At 40.1% G+C, this 15,159-nt stretch overlaps 1 long non-coding RNA gene across 1 annotated transcript; it reads left to right on the top strand.

The window, feature by feature from the left end:
• Positions 1–1,302: 1,302 nt before the first annotated feature.
• On the top strand, positions 1,303–14,932 carry LOC115939322 (uncharacterized). Its single transcript, XR_004074154.2, has 3 exons — positions 1,303–2,532; positions 7,578–7,653; positions 12,783–14,932. It is a non-coding gene; the product is annotated as an uncharacterized LOC115939322 (long non-coding RNA).
• Positions 14,933–15,159: the final 227 nt, after the last annotated feature.

The following is a 15,159-nucleotide window of genomic DNA, read 5'->3' as shown; positions in this document are numbered from 1 at the left end:
TCAGGTCGTGATCTCATGGTTGTGAGATCAAGCCCAGCGTCTGGCTCCACACTCAGCGTGGAGTCTACTTGAGATTCTCTCTCCCTCTACCCCTCTCCTCCACCCTCCTGCTCATGGTCTCTCTCTCAAATGAATAAATAAATCTTTAAAAAAAAAAAGACCCTCTAGCTGGACTAAGAGTCAAAGTGACATGAGACAGATTAATAGAAGAAAATCAAATTTGGGGCGCCTGGGTGGCTCAGTCCATTAAGCAGCTACCTTCGGCTCAGGTCATGATCCTGGGGTCTTGGGATCGAGCCCCACATCTGGCTCCCTGCTCAGCGGAGAGCCTGTTTCTCCCTCTCCATTTCCCTTCCACTCTGCCTACTTGTGCTCTCTCTCTCTCTGTCAAATAAATAAATAAAATCTTTAAAAAAGAAAAAAGAAAATCAAATTTAATAGCAAACATACAGGGAATCCATCCGAGCAGGGAGCCCGATGCAGGGCTGGATCCCAGGACCCCGGGATCATGACCTGGGCCGAAGGCTTAACGACTGAGCCACCCAGGCGCCCCTGTATTTAAAATCTTCTTGAATCAGTTAAGATGCTTTTACCTGTGAATAAGAATATCCAACTAAAAGTGGCAGATATAACAGGAAGTTTCATTGTCTTACCTAACAAGAAGTTTAGAAGTAGATGGTCATCCCAGCTAAACAGTGTTGTCAGTGACCCAGGCTCTTTCCATCCCTATATGTTGTCATTCTCAGCATGTTCGCTTTTGTCTAGTGCTTAATGGCTGCAATATGGTCTCCACAGCTCCCATAACCTATGAAATGACAGGAAGGAAGAAGTGGGAAAGAAAGCTCTCCTTGAATATCCTGCTTTCATCCGGATGGAAAATCTTTCTAGACGCATCTAAAGAAGAGTGCTGCTGAAGGGTTCGCTGACCAAACCTGGGCCACATGGCCAGCGCTACCAGCAAGGAGGGTGAGAGAGAGAGTATCTGGTATTTTTAGCCTCTATTATAAGAGGCAGACCCTGCCAGAAGGTAAAAGAGGGAGAGGAATAGCTTTTTGGTAAGCAACCAAACCTGTGTGCCGATTCATATTTTGGGAGAATGTTCCTCAATCTAAAAACCTGTGATGTTACCAAAGTTCTATGAGCATTCTAAATAGCTATCTCTTCTCTATATTTCCCGTTTTTTAAAGATATTTTATCTATTTATTTGAAAGTGAGAGAGAAAGGGAGAGAGAGAGCACATGAACTTGGAGGGGGGAAGAGCAGAGGGAGAGGGAGAAGCAGACTCCCTGATGAGCAGAGAGCCCGACTTTGGGCTCCATCCCAGGACCCGGGGATCATGACCTGAGCAGGGGGGCTTGTAAGGTGGATCAGGGCAGACTTAGAGACTTAGAAGGCAGACACTTAACCGACTGAGCCACAGTAGCTCACATATTGGCAATCTATATGTTTGTTGCTCTTTGGGCCATTCAAAAAGATCACCACGGGGCATCTGGCTGGCTGTCAGTAGAGCATGCGACTCTTGATGTCAGGGTTATGAGTTCAAGCCCCACATTGGGCTTGTAGTTCAAATGTTTGTGGTTTATAATGTGATCCAATCATTAACCATTCTTTTTCTTTTGTTTCCATAGAAATGTCTCTTATTTAAAACCTGATTGCTTGAACCATAGGCCTAACTTTGAGAACACAATTGCATCACTGCCTCCTGAAATGAATTTAACTGAACTAACTTATTGTAGGGGCTGGTTAAACAAGACAGAATGATCTACCTGATTAACTTTTATATGTGAAACTTAAGGGAAGTTTCAGAGGAGGAAACTGTAGGGGCCAAGGGCAGTATGCCCCAAGATGGGCCACTTTGGCATGAACATTATTTTGAGTCAAAAGCAATCAAAACCCAGCATATTCAAGAAAAGCTCTTTACCTCCCCCTCAACTGCTTGTTGGTTCCAGGAAGAGAGCTATTTACAGAGATTCCTCTCTACCCAAGAAACTTACCCACGTAATAGGGCAACTTTGTTTTTCAAACACCTCCTCTCACCTTCCTGCTAATGATCTTTCTCCCCTTTGTATCCTCAGACCCCTATCCTGCTCCTGAGCTCATATAAACCTCATGTTGTTTGACTATCTTTGGGATTTGCATGTCTGTTGATTCCATACTTATGAAATTAAATTTGATTTATTCCTGTCAGTCTTTCTCATGTCAGTTTGATTCTTGGTCCAGTTAGAAGGACCTGGAAGAGCAGAAGAAATTTTTCCTCCCTGACACAACCTTTCCAATTTACTCATGATATACTCAGCTGGGCTAAAAATGTAGCTTTCTTATTTCTCTAAGTCTGCCCTGATCTACCTTACAAGCTCCCATATTCTCGGTGGAAGCTGGGAGGAGGGACAAGATCAAGTCTAATTTGTTAACCTGAATTCAAGCCTATAAAATGTCTTTGTAGGTAAACAGTCTCTACTTGGATGACTCTGTGAAGAACTCAGCCAGTTAGATTTCCACCCTCCCTCTACTCCTCTCCAAGAAGACATCCAGGTGTGTGAGGGAGGGATGTGGCTTTTATGACCTCAAAGTGGCAAAGGGCATATGTTAATCCTCCCAAAGAAAAGCAGAATCCAGACCGCCCCACTTCTGTCTTCTGCTTTCCCAGCAGCCTAGCTAACCTACTTCCTTCCCCAGTACTTCAGCCTGGAAGGAAGAGATCAGGACAACTGTGTCTTGTGATCTTCCTCCCAAACACCACTCCCCCGTTTCCCTGTAACTGATCCAGAATTGCTTTTCCCTCATTCTTTACAGCCTGGAGGAGTCTCCCTTCTATTCTGCACACAGGCCCTATGTATTAAAAAGGAAGCTTTGTCATTTAGAAATCCCTTTCTCCAAAAAGCCTGGGTTTTATGTACATTGTCTTACTAAAAAGTTAGGTGAAGAAAATCAGCTTTGAAATCGGCCTCTCTCTTATGAGCAGCACCTGTCTGTCCTTCCTTTCTTGGGACAGTAAGCTTGATGACTCTGTCAGAAGGCTAATAGGACATGGGATTTAAAGGGGGGGGAATCAAAATGCATTGATTTAATTCCTATAAAATATGTTCCCCAGAGAAGTGAAATTGGATGAACTAAAGAAAAGAGATTCATTTTCTTGGGTGCTTGTGAGCTCCATCTCTTTTTCTTCATAGAGACAAAGTATAACTTTCAAAAACATGACCCTAATGAAAATATAGAATGAATACATGTCACAGGTTTTATGCATTAATGAGGGAAGCAGGAGAATGGTAAATAAGGTACAAAGGAGAATTTGAAAGACAGATTTATAGGTTCATAAAGGAAAAGGATGCTGAAATAAGTTTGCTAAATTAGAAGCAAAATAGGACAATAAATCCAGAACCTCTGCACAGAAATCTTTGGCATCTCTCCTGGACAAAAACCTACAAGTTAACATGTCTGAGCTTTAACCAAGCAACTGTGCATTCCTCTGAAGAACTAAATATTCCTTTGGTGGGCCTGTTAGATAAAGACCTTGAAATAAAGCTTTAGTCCAAGGTTCAAAGGACAAGCAGTCATCCTTTTGCTTTGGTTCCAAGTGTTAAGTAACTTTTCTTAACATAATCAAATGTTGCATACATCCCACCCACCTTAAGGTAACCTTTGTAACCTTAAGGGTTACAAACCCAGTATGGTGGGAGTTGATGAAATAAAGGGCCGTGAATGGATTTATAAAGAGCCTATAGAAATAAAAGATGTGGTTTAAAGCAAGGCCAGTTTTCTACCTTAGAGATACAAGTGAATAGGTATCTTTAAAAACCTAAAATTTTGATGTTGCTCCAAACCTGCAGATTTTAGAGATATCTTTTTACTCACAAATTACCCTTTCCTGAGAATCATAATCTAGATATATTTAATTAAGCATAAATGATTCCATTACCAAAGCAGATTAATCTGGTAAATGAAACCATAAGGGCATGTGATTATTTTTCAATCATAGGTTACATAGGTTACTACAGCCCCTGTAATGTATGCTAGCCTATTCGTTTACTGAAGTGACAAACATTATTTCATCAATCAGGCATATTCAGAGTTGGCTTAACTTTAAGGAATTTCGCATAGTTCACATATAAACCACTCTCCAACTGATAGTAGTTTCCAAAACAGATCTGATTTTTAAAAATTTCATAACAGCTCATTTGTAATACCATCCTCCCTATTCAGATGGTTATTGAAGTATTCTCTTGGTTAGAGAGCAATGAAAGGAAATGAATATTATAAAAGAACAAAGCCTACTCTGAGTAGCAGTTTCCCCATGGAATTTCATTTTCTGAGTAGAGCCCAAGATCATCTGATTAAAAAGCTCAAATCTTCTAAAACTTTCTCTTGATGTCTGCGGTGTGTGTAACATGAGCACGTTTCCATATTAAGGTTATTCAGCTGTGGAAAACACAAGAACTCGCACAAAGCTTTCCCTTTAAAAGTTGGAGATATCTAAGACGGCACGTTGGTGTAGCAATGAGAAATCTTTAAATGTTGGTCACCAACTGTTTGGCAGTGGGTTTTGTTTGTTTTGTTTTGTTTTGTTTTTCTTTTTGTCCTGCAAGAAAGCAAAGACAAACATTTTGGAAAGCACTGTAACTTAAAGGCATGACCAAAGCTAAGAAATTTAAGTAAGCATGTCACAGAAACACAGGAACATAGATTTTGTTGGCTAATCCAAACAGATAATTAATCATGTTCCTGACAGTGTGGAATGCAGATTTGCCTGCTATTTGCAGAAACTTTAGCAGGCAGGCCAAGAGCTTTCTTGGAATCTGGAGTGGCTTGAGGAGCTATAAGACAGTGATTTCAAGATCTACAGATTTCTTGGACCAGTAAAATTTCAAAATAATGTTGCAGACCAACACGGTGTTAACTTATTTTGGCAAATAATAATATTGGGGGGGAAATCTTAATATTTGTAATTGACATCCAGTTATGAACTGGTCTCAAAAAACCCATTTTGGGGTTGGGTTTGGGTGTTTTGTTTTGTTTTAAGGGCAGTTCATAATTGGATTCACCAGTAGATATGGGGTCAAGATATCTTTAGGGTAACTTAGCTTCTTTCTAAAACCTTTCATTAGTGACTAACAAGCACATTGAAGTACCTGCCATCCATGGCTGATCAAAATGAATGCTACTCCTGAGAAGGGGGAATGTGACAGGATTAGACTTTGGCTCTAGATAAGGTCTTGGTTCTTGAGAGTTCTTCTTAGAGATCATCTTGTCTTAAGGAGGATTTTTTCAAATGGTGAGGAGATAGGAGATTTAAACATTGACCAGATTCTGACTGGGGCATTTATTCAGCTTTCTTCTGACCTACATGACCTTTAAACAAAAATCAAGTCAAATTCCTTGAATGTCTATTACTAAGAGTATTGTGCTAAGCTCTGGGGCAAAATTTCTCAAACTTAAAGTCTTAATAAATAGAGCCTCAGAACTTATCAAAAGGGCAGACTTCTGTGTTTCAGGACCGAATGAAGTCTGAGATGGCAGCCCTGGAATCCCAATTTTTAACACGTATAATGTGATTTTGATGCACATGGTCCATGGACCCCATCTTGAGAAACATTGTTCTAGGAACTCTAAGGAAGTCAGTAACGGCACACTAGCTAATTCAGATCACCCCTCCTGCTGAACGTAATTTACTAAAAATTTAGAAGCATCAAAACGCTAACAAAATATTGAGAAATTTCAAGGGTAAGACCCAGAAGAGAATGGAAATCCAGAGGAGTGAGCCTGGTCATTTTTGGACATGTTTACCTTACAGCTGAAGAGACAGTTGAGAGGGTTAGCTGTCTTTTTAGCAACCTTGTGGGATTAGGGGGACAAAAGTCAGATCAGGACCTGACAAGGGTGGAGACCTGGTAAACCATTCCACATTCCACATGCACACACTCCCCCCAGGAGTAAGGGTGAACTGGAAGAGGCTTGCTTGAAAAAAATCTCAAATCTTGAACTTGAACTAAAGTGATCCTGGAAAAAGCAAATGACTATTCTGTCTAGGAGAAAACCTATGAAATTCAATGATAAAAATTATCAATCCAAAAGGAGGCAAGGAAGGAAAGAAAACAGAACACAGGACAGAAGAAGAGTCGTGCATAAGAAGATGGTAGATTTGAATACAATTATACCAGCAATTACATTGAATATAAGTGGAAGGAATTTTCCAGTGAAAAAACAAAGATTGTGAGATGGAAAACAAACAAAATCCAACTATGTGTTGTTTAAAGAGCTACATTTAAAACATAAGAATAAAGAAAGGTAGAAAGTAATGACAAACATTTTCCCCACAATTGCTAATGAAAAGATATAGCTATATTAATATCACACAAAATAGACTTCAAAGCAAAAGGCATTATTAGAAATAAAGCAAGTCAGGCGCCTGGGTGGCTCAGTTGGTTAAGCGGCTGCCTTCGGCTCAGGTCATGATCCTGGAGTCCCTGGATCGAGTCCCGCATCGGGCTCCCTGCTCGGCAGGGAGTCTGCTTCTCCCTCTGACCCTCCCCCCTCTCATGTGCTTGCTCTCTCTCATTCTCTCTCTCTCAAATAAATAAATAATAAAAAAAAAGAAATAAAGCAAGTCATTTCTTTTTTTTAACATATTTATTTATTTAAGATTTTATTTATTTGAGAGAGAGACAGACATAGTGAGAGAGAGCAAGAGCAAAGAGGAGAGGGAGAAGCAAGCTCCCCGCTGAGCAGGGAGCCCGATGCAGGGCTCAATCCCAGGACCCTAGGATCATGACCCAAGCCAAAGGCAGACGCTTAACCGACTGAGCCACCCAGGCACCCCAAAGCAAGTCATTTCTTTTTTTTTCTTAAGAAAAGATTCAATTTACCAGAAAGATAGAACAATTTTAAATTTCTATGTAGATAATAACATGGCTTTAAAATACATTAAATAAAAATTGATAATACAAAAAGGAGAAGGCAGTTCTCAGTTATAGTGGGAGATTTTAATACAACTTTCTTATTAACAAGTAAACCAACAGACAAAAAGACCAGGATACTCTCCACAACCTACTTCAGGTATGACCATGGAGAATAATGAACAAGGACAAAGCTAAAGTCCAGAGAGGACCAGGTCTAGGGCATTCCTCCCAGAATGCATAACCAAGGTCTGACACAAGGATTCCTTTACCCCAAGACAGGGAATCTGCATTTCTTGTTCAACACAGTATATCATTTCTATGCACCTGTGACTGCTAAATGCTTTCCATTCTTCCCCTTCCAAAACGGGAATTCTCACTGTAGGTAACCTGTTCCCACTCCACATTATATACTGAAAGCTGAGTAATGGTGGAGGAATTACATTCTGTTACTATATATACTGCTGGAGCTTGACCTGATGGAGAGGAGTACACACTACCCAGAGATGCTAGACTTTATTTTATATTCAGTGAATGGATTATACTTTGGGCTGTCTCTTGAGGGGAGATAGGAATGCATTCTATGTGTGTAAATAAGGGTATGCATGAATATTTAGATGGCCAGGGCTTTGGAAATGTCAGTTTGCTAATTGTTCCCTGTGTCCATTTTCCCTTTCTACATTTTAGTAACAGAGCCCCTCTGAGTGTGAGCTCATCACATGGTTGCCCAGCAAGATACTACATTTTCCAGTCTCCCTTGAAGGTATGTGTGGTCATATGACTGAGTTTGGACCAATGGGATATGAGCAGAAGTGATGTGTATTTATCTTTAATAAAGATGAAGCTTTCTTGGAGTGCCTGGCTCATTCCTTTGGTAGAGCATTCTCGGGGTTGTGAGTTCGAGCCTCACATTAGGTGTAGAGATTACTTAAAAAATTAAAAAATTAAAAAAAAAACTTCAAAAAAGATGAAGCTTCTTGCCTGGATTCGCACCACCACCACCCCGTGCTGCCCCAGTTGGGAAATGACAATGATTGGAACAATTCCTCGAGTCCTAAGAGGGATGCTGAGAATGGCAGAACTGAGAATGGCTATCAGCCTAGGTTCCTATGTACCTTAATGCAACAGAGCTGCCCTGCAGGCCCTGAACTGTTACATAAGAAAGAAAGAAGTTCATGACATGTATCAGCTATTGTGCTTTGGGGTTCCTTCGCTACAGCGGTTTTGCTTGTATCCTAACTAACACAGAGACGTGTTTCAGAGTAACAAAGGTCGGTGGGAAAGGTGAGAAAGAGGAGGAAGCAGTTGTTGGGATCCTTAATAGCAAGCTCAGGAGTCAGGATTTGAGGGGTTTGGGGAGGTGAAACACTGCAGAGGGACCGAGCGGGTAGTGCTATTGGTGGGGGGTGGGGAGGGAAGCTAATTAAATGGCTTTAGCTACCTCATGTGATTTTTATAATTCTTTATCTCCAGGAAAAAAATAATTCTGTATCTCCAGGCATATCTTTCTCCAGAATTCCATGCTCTTATTTCCAAGGGCTGGCCAGAATTTCTCTCTGGAGGTCTAATAGACTCCTCAAACTCAACATTTCAAAGCCTAGCTTTCTTCCCCAGAGAGCCTTTTCTTCTTGTATTCCCTGTTCTGGTTAATCATTGCTCCCTTCAATACCACTCTTCACTTAGTTGTCCTCACTAGAAGCTAGGGTAACCCTAGATTCCTCCATCATCACACCCAATTTCTCAAAGAGAAAGTTTACTTCCGTTCTTTTTACTCATTTGACTATTCTCATTGCCAATGCCTTGATGTGGGTCTCCATTATCTCTTACCTCAAATGTTGCAGTATCCTCCTTTCTAACTGATCTTTCTGATTTCAGTTTCCCCCATGCTTCACATTGCTCTCAAGGCTATTTACCCAAAACACAAACTTGACCGTGTCACTTCACCTGTTTGTACACTTTCACCCATTTCCTATAAGCCAAGGAGCCCAGGCTTATAGGAAATGTACTGTACAGATGAGTACAGATCTGGTCCCTTTTGAACCCCTATCAAGCCCCTCAGTGCACTGTAGGCCCTGAGCACACTGGGCCTTGGCAGTGTTCTCTGCCTGGAAAGTTCTTGTCCTGTCCTTACTTAATGGACTTATACTCAGCCTTCAAAACTCAGCTTAAATATGGCTCATTGGAAAATTTTTCCAGGACCCTCTGGCTTAGTTGCTTAGTTATTCCCACCTCAATAACTGATAAGTGAATGAATGAATTAAGGATAGAATACTAAGAACTGAATCCCAAAGAACACACCTAGCAGAAAAGCAGACAATTTTAGAAGTATAGAATTTTACAACTGGAAAGGGAACTTACAGATTTTTTTTTTAAGATTTTATTTATTTATTTGAGAGAGACAGAGAGTGAGAGAGAGAGAGCACGAGCCAGAGGAGGAGGGGCAGCGGGAGAGGGAGAAGCAAACTGCCCGTGGAGCAGGGAGCCCTATGTGCTAGGGCTTGATCCCGTGACCCTGAGATCATGACCTGAGCCAAAGGGAGATGCTTAACCAACTAAGCCACCCAGTTGCCTCAGGAACTTATAGATTTTAAAGATTATCTAAATGTGTTTATAGATAAGGTTCAGAAAAATTATATGACTTTCCCAGGATCAGAGAGCAGAACTAAAAGTAAGACATGGGTTTTCTGCTTCCATTTCTGGTGCTATTTTCCCACATTTTGCTGTGAAAGTGTTAGAGAATAATTGAATAGAAGGGTTTGTGTGGAAGATTGAGTTCAAAGGTTTGGACATTTTGGCTTGTGGACTAGGTTGTATTTGAAGTCAGATATGGAATGATCAAAATGTCAGTGTAACCTTGTCACAGAGATAATTATCTAAATTATGGGCCGTTTTCCCAGAGAAACAGATAGAGATCCTGTGTACATACCAATGTGGACATAAAAAACCAGTGTCCAGTTCAAGGGCTCTAAATATTTTTTTTGACCCAGGGGCCCTTTCAGTCTGGCTTCTCAGAATAATGTCTGTTTTTTGTTTTTATTTTTTTAAAGATTTTATTTTTAAGTAATCTCTGCACCCAATGTGGAGCTCGAAATTACAACCCTGAGATCAAGAGTTGCATGTTCCACTGACTGAGCCAACCAGGTGCCCCAGAACAATGTTTTTGAATGCATAAAACATCATACATAGGAAAACAAAGGAAACCAATTACACTGAAAATATGGTTACCAAAGTATAAAAATGTATAAATGTGTGATATAGGTAGTTCTTAATTTAATCTACTAAATACAAGATCTAACAGCAGTCTAATAACTGCCATGATTTTGATGTAGCAATGAGCATGAAAGATATTTTAAGATATCTGCAACAACAGTAATGTGATGTGAAAGTATTTGTGATTTCTATTAGTGACAAGTCACAGGTCCTGCTAACAGGATTGTGGTTGGATACTTATATTTGCAGTTGAAGGAAACACTTTTGTTAGGGATCACTGAAAATGAAGAGCAGATGTTTTTCTCTCACAGTCACTGATCTGCTAAACCTCAGGTTGAGAACCCCTGGGTTAGTCCCATCTCTTCATTTTAAAGGTGAGGAATCTTTTATCTGAAATATGTACAATGAGTTCAAATAAAATTAATTCAAAGGAAACCATGGGTCATGATCTCAGGGTCCTGGGATGGAGCCTCACGTTGTGTCGGGCTCCCTGCTCAGCAGGGAGTCTGCTTCTCCCTCTCCCTTTGCTTGTGTTCTCTCTCTCTCAAATAAATAAATAAAATCTAAAAAAAAAAAATTAATTGGGGCACCTGGGTGGCTCAGTCAGTTAAGCGTCTGTCTTTGGCTCGGGTCATGCTCCCTGGGTCCTGGGATTGAGTCCTGTATAGGGCTCCCTGCTCAGTGGACACCCTGCTTTTCCCTCTCCCTCTGCCTGCCGCTCCCCCTGCTTGTGCTCTCTCTCTCTGTCAAATAAATAAATAAATCTTTTAAAAAAATTTTAAAAAAAAGAAAGCCATTGGTAGAGTCTATGCAGTTGGCCTCTCTCAACTCAGCATACCTCCTTTAAGGAACTTGGGTTAAAACAAACACTTGGAAAAGGGAAGTTGCCCTTAAACCATTTCAGCTTTTTTAAAAATTGAAGTATATTAACATATAATGTTGCATTACTTTCATGTGTACAGCATAATGACTCAACAATTCTATACATGGCTCAGTGCTCGCCACAGTAAGTGTGGTCACCATCTGTCACCAAATAACATTATTACAATACTATTGACTATATTCCCCATGCTGTACTTTAAATTTCCATGACTTATTTATTTTATAACTGGAAGTTTGTACCTCTTAATCCCCTTTATCTATTTCACCATTCCCTCTCCCCCTCTCCCCTCTGGCAACCACCAGTTTGTTCTCTGTATTTAAGCATCTATTTTTTGTTTGTTCATTTCGTTCTTTCTTTTTTTAAAGATTTTATTTATTTATTTGAGAGAGAGAGATAGCACAAGCAGGGAGAGAGGCAGAAGGAGAGGGAGAAGCAGGCTCAGCTGGGCAAGGAGCCCAATGCAGGGCTCAATCCCAGGACCCTGGGATCATGACCTGAGCTGAAGGCAGACGCTTAACCAACTGAGCCACCCAGGTGCCCCATGTTTGTTTCTTTCTTTCTTTGTTCACTGGTTTTGTTTTTAGATTCCACATGTAAGCTAAATCATACGGTATTTGTCTTTCTCTGTCTGACTTACTTCATTTAGCATAATAACCTTGAGGTCCATCCATGTTGCCACAAAAACCATTTCTGCTTCCTGTTCCCTGTTTCTGGTCCCTAAGGCCTGCTTGGCACAAAGGACCCTGGGGAGGGGAGGTAAAAGAACTAAACTCAACTTAGTATCTCAATGAATTATGCTGCCACCATACTAAGATCAATAAGAAAGATGACATAATTAATTATTTAATTTTTTAATAAATGCCAACAATTGGATAAGTGATATACACAAATATCAAATCATTATGTTGTACACCTACAACTAATATTATGTCATATGTCAATTATGTCTCAATATAAAAAAAGAAATAATGTGACTATAGGTTTGGGATGTAAATTCCCCTGAACTGTATTTTGTTTTAATTAGATTCCATTCTGGGTTATTTTTGTGCTCCTATTCTGGTTATTTTTAATTTGACTTTTTAAAAATACATTTTCAGGGCACCTGGGTGGCTCAGTTGGTTAAGTGTCTGCCTTTGGCTCTGGTCATGATCTTGGGGCCCTGGGATAGAACCATGCTTCGGCCTCCCTGCTCAGCGGGGAGTCTGCTTCTTCTGCTCCTCCCCCACTTGTTCTTTCTCTCTCTGTCTCTCTTTCTCTCAGGCGTGCGCGCGTGCACGCACGTATGAGCGCTCTCTCTCTCTCTCTCAAATAAATAAAATATTTAAAAATAAATAAAATAAAAATACACTTTGTAAGGTATGGAGTAAGGCTGTAAAACATTTTTAAACCAAATAATTGACTAAATGTGGCAGAACAACTTATTGAATTCACGTCTCTACCATTGATTTATGATATCTCCTTTATCATGTATTAGATTATTAAATGTACTAGTATCTACTTCTTGAGTACATAATTCTTTTATTCTTGTGCCACTCCACTCTTGTGCTATACATAGACCCATCTAATTACATCTCTGAAATTTTGGACATTTGAACAATAAAAATAACAATAAAATAATAATAATATTTAAAAAGAAGTGTTCAAAAATGCCCTGTTAAAGAACAGAATGCCTAACCTTAAACTGAACTGTTGTCATCCAGAGATCCTGAGCAGCTGTATCTTTCAAACCTTTTTGAGTACCACCAACAGTAAGAAATATATTTTTATTTTTTTAAAGATTTTATTTATTTATTTGACAGAGAGAGACACAGCGAGAGAGGGAACACAAGCAGAGGGGAGTGGGAGAGGGAAAGCAGGCCTCCCACGGAGCAGGGAGCCAGATGCGGGGCTGGATCCCAGGACCCTGATCTTGACGGGAGCCGAAGGCAGACGCTTAACGACTGAGCCACCCAGGCGCTCCAGTAAGAAACATATTTTTGCTTGGAACTTATCACACACATATTTATTTACTTGCGGTTTTTCTGTTCAGTCATTTTAATGTGGATTCATATATTCTTACATTATTCAATAAAATATAACCCTTAATGTTATTTATGTTTATGCTCAAATTGTTCCAGGGTTTTTCAACCTGGCTTCTGTGACCTTTTACCATGTCCCCACCATTTCTTGAGCACTCCCTTCCTTTTTAGCGCAAGATGATCCAGGCTTATCCTGTCCTAAAGTCAGCCATTTCTCCAAGGATCCCTGGTTCCTTTTAGTGGAGAATGTTATTTAGAAACCAAGATCTGAGTCCTGGGTATACTTATCATTACTGTGGTTTCATTACTTCTAGACCCTCTCAGCAGACAGAGCTGGGAAATAGACGTATAGATGTATATATACATATGTGTGTATATATACATGCACACACATGTGTATTGAATACATACGTAACACTCACACATATCTGTACCATTTCTGTATCTAGCTGTCTCTACATATTAAAACCTATACCTTGGTTCCAGTCCAACACAGCAGTATTCAATCTATTCCTCCCCCTTTCCATAATTGTAACTACCTTCTCCAGCAATGAAAATCTGGATCCCACCATTCACAATATATTGACTTACTCGATTAATCCTAGAATGCATAGAAAGTAGTTTCAGAATTGTGATCTCATGCCTATGCTAAAAAAGCTTTCTTAATTTAGCTTGAGAGCATGTAGTCCAAATTCTGGATATCAAAATTACTTGGACTAATGCCCCCTTCCCTGATGTGACTGTGTTATGCATTTGAAAAATGCTTCTGTTCATTTGTTTGTATTCAACTTGAAGATCCCCTAAATTGTTATCTTAAGCCACTAAATTCTGAAGTGGTTTATGTCGCAACAATGGATAACCAGACACCATGGCATCACACCATGAGGCACGTGATGTCAGTTTGTCCTGTTATCAGTGTTGAAAAGTTGGATCATTTGGTTAAGGTCTCATCTCCCAGATCACTCCATTATAATTAATAAGTTATCTGTGGGGTGTCTCATCCTGCTCCATGAACATAAGACCACCATAACTACGATCAAGGGACCCTACTTCAGAGTTACATTTTTCTCTGTGGAAATAGCTGCCTTGATGCCACAGGAATACAGAGAGAAAGCGAGCACCTATTGGCTGATTACCCAGCAGGTGGACTCCACAGCTTGCAGAGAAGGTGGAAGTCCAGCTGTGATGAAAACACTTGATTCTATTTGTAGTTCAACAGAGTCTGTGCTTGAAACAGAATGCTACAAACTCTGTGTAGGTTTGCCAACTTGTGATTCTGATCCCAAATCACAAGATCTGGAGAAAGAAAAGCAGCAAAGAGCTGTCCTTTTATTTTAGGCTTTTCATAAGGAGTTCGGATCGGATGCCCACTGAGAAAGAAGTCTATTAAGGACACTACTTCTCACTTTCAGAGTGATGCAGTTGTTTCCTAGATAGGATGAAGGTCCCACTTTATAAAGCTAGTCTGGTCTATGTTGCCTTCTTGGTTATGTCTTTTGATTTCTGCTTTTAAGTATATTGTCTGATCATGGTACTTTTATATTCCAAACTTACAAATGTCCATGGCTTTATCCCTGGTGCCTAGGTTGGCACATAGTAGGGGCTGTGTGCATGCATGCATAAATGAATACATGGGGATTCTCATTCGTCCACTCATTCCTCACAGATTATAGCCTGCCCACTCTCCTGTTATATGCCAGGAATTATCCTAGGCATTGAACCACAGAGGTTAATAAAACAGAGCCCCTGCTTCAAGGGCTCACAGACTAGAGGACAAGAGAGGAACATCAACAGTAAATTATAAAATTTGGGAGGGGGCAGGCACTGAAAGAAATATGCACTGAGTTTGTTGTTGTATTTATAAGGCATTGTCAGTCAATTTATTCATAATTTAGGCACATTGAAGTATTGTTCACAGGGAAGTGCAAAAAACCCACAGCGTCTCAGTAAGCAGTGCAAAGAACATATCGCAGTTATAGAAATGGGTGGAAGACCGCACAGTCTTGTATACATATTTATCAAAGTCATCACCATCATCATCATTTTTTAAAAGTATCAGTTGAATTAGCTGACAAGTACCTGGGATAACCAGAGTTGCTCAACTGTTTCAGAATATTGCCCTGAGTTTTATAGCAACAGAGAAGAGGGTGGTAAGAAA

Source organism: Leptonychotes weddellii, chromosome X (genome assembly GCF_054177405.1).
Source record: "Leptonychotes weddellii isolate Sample4059 chromosome X, ASM5417740v2, whole genome shotgun sequence".
Classification (NCBI taxonomy): domain Eukaryota; kingdom Metazoa; phylum Chordata; class Mammalia; order Carnivora; family Phocidae; genus Leptonychotes; species Leptonychotes weddellii.
This window is presented reverse-complemented; position numbering and strand designations above follow the sequence as displayed.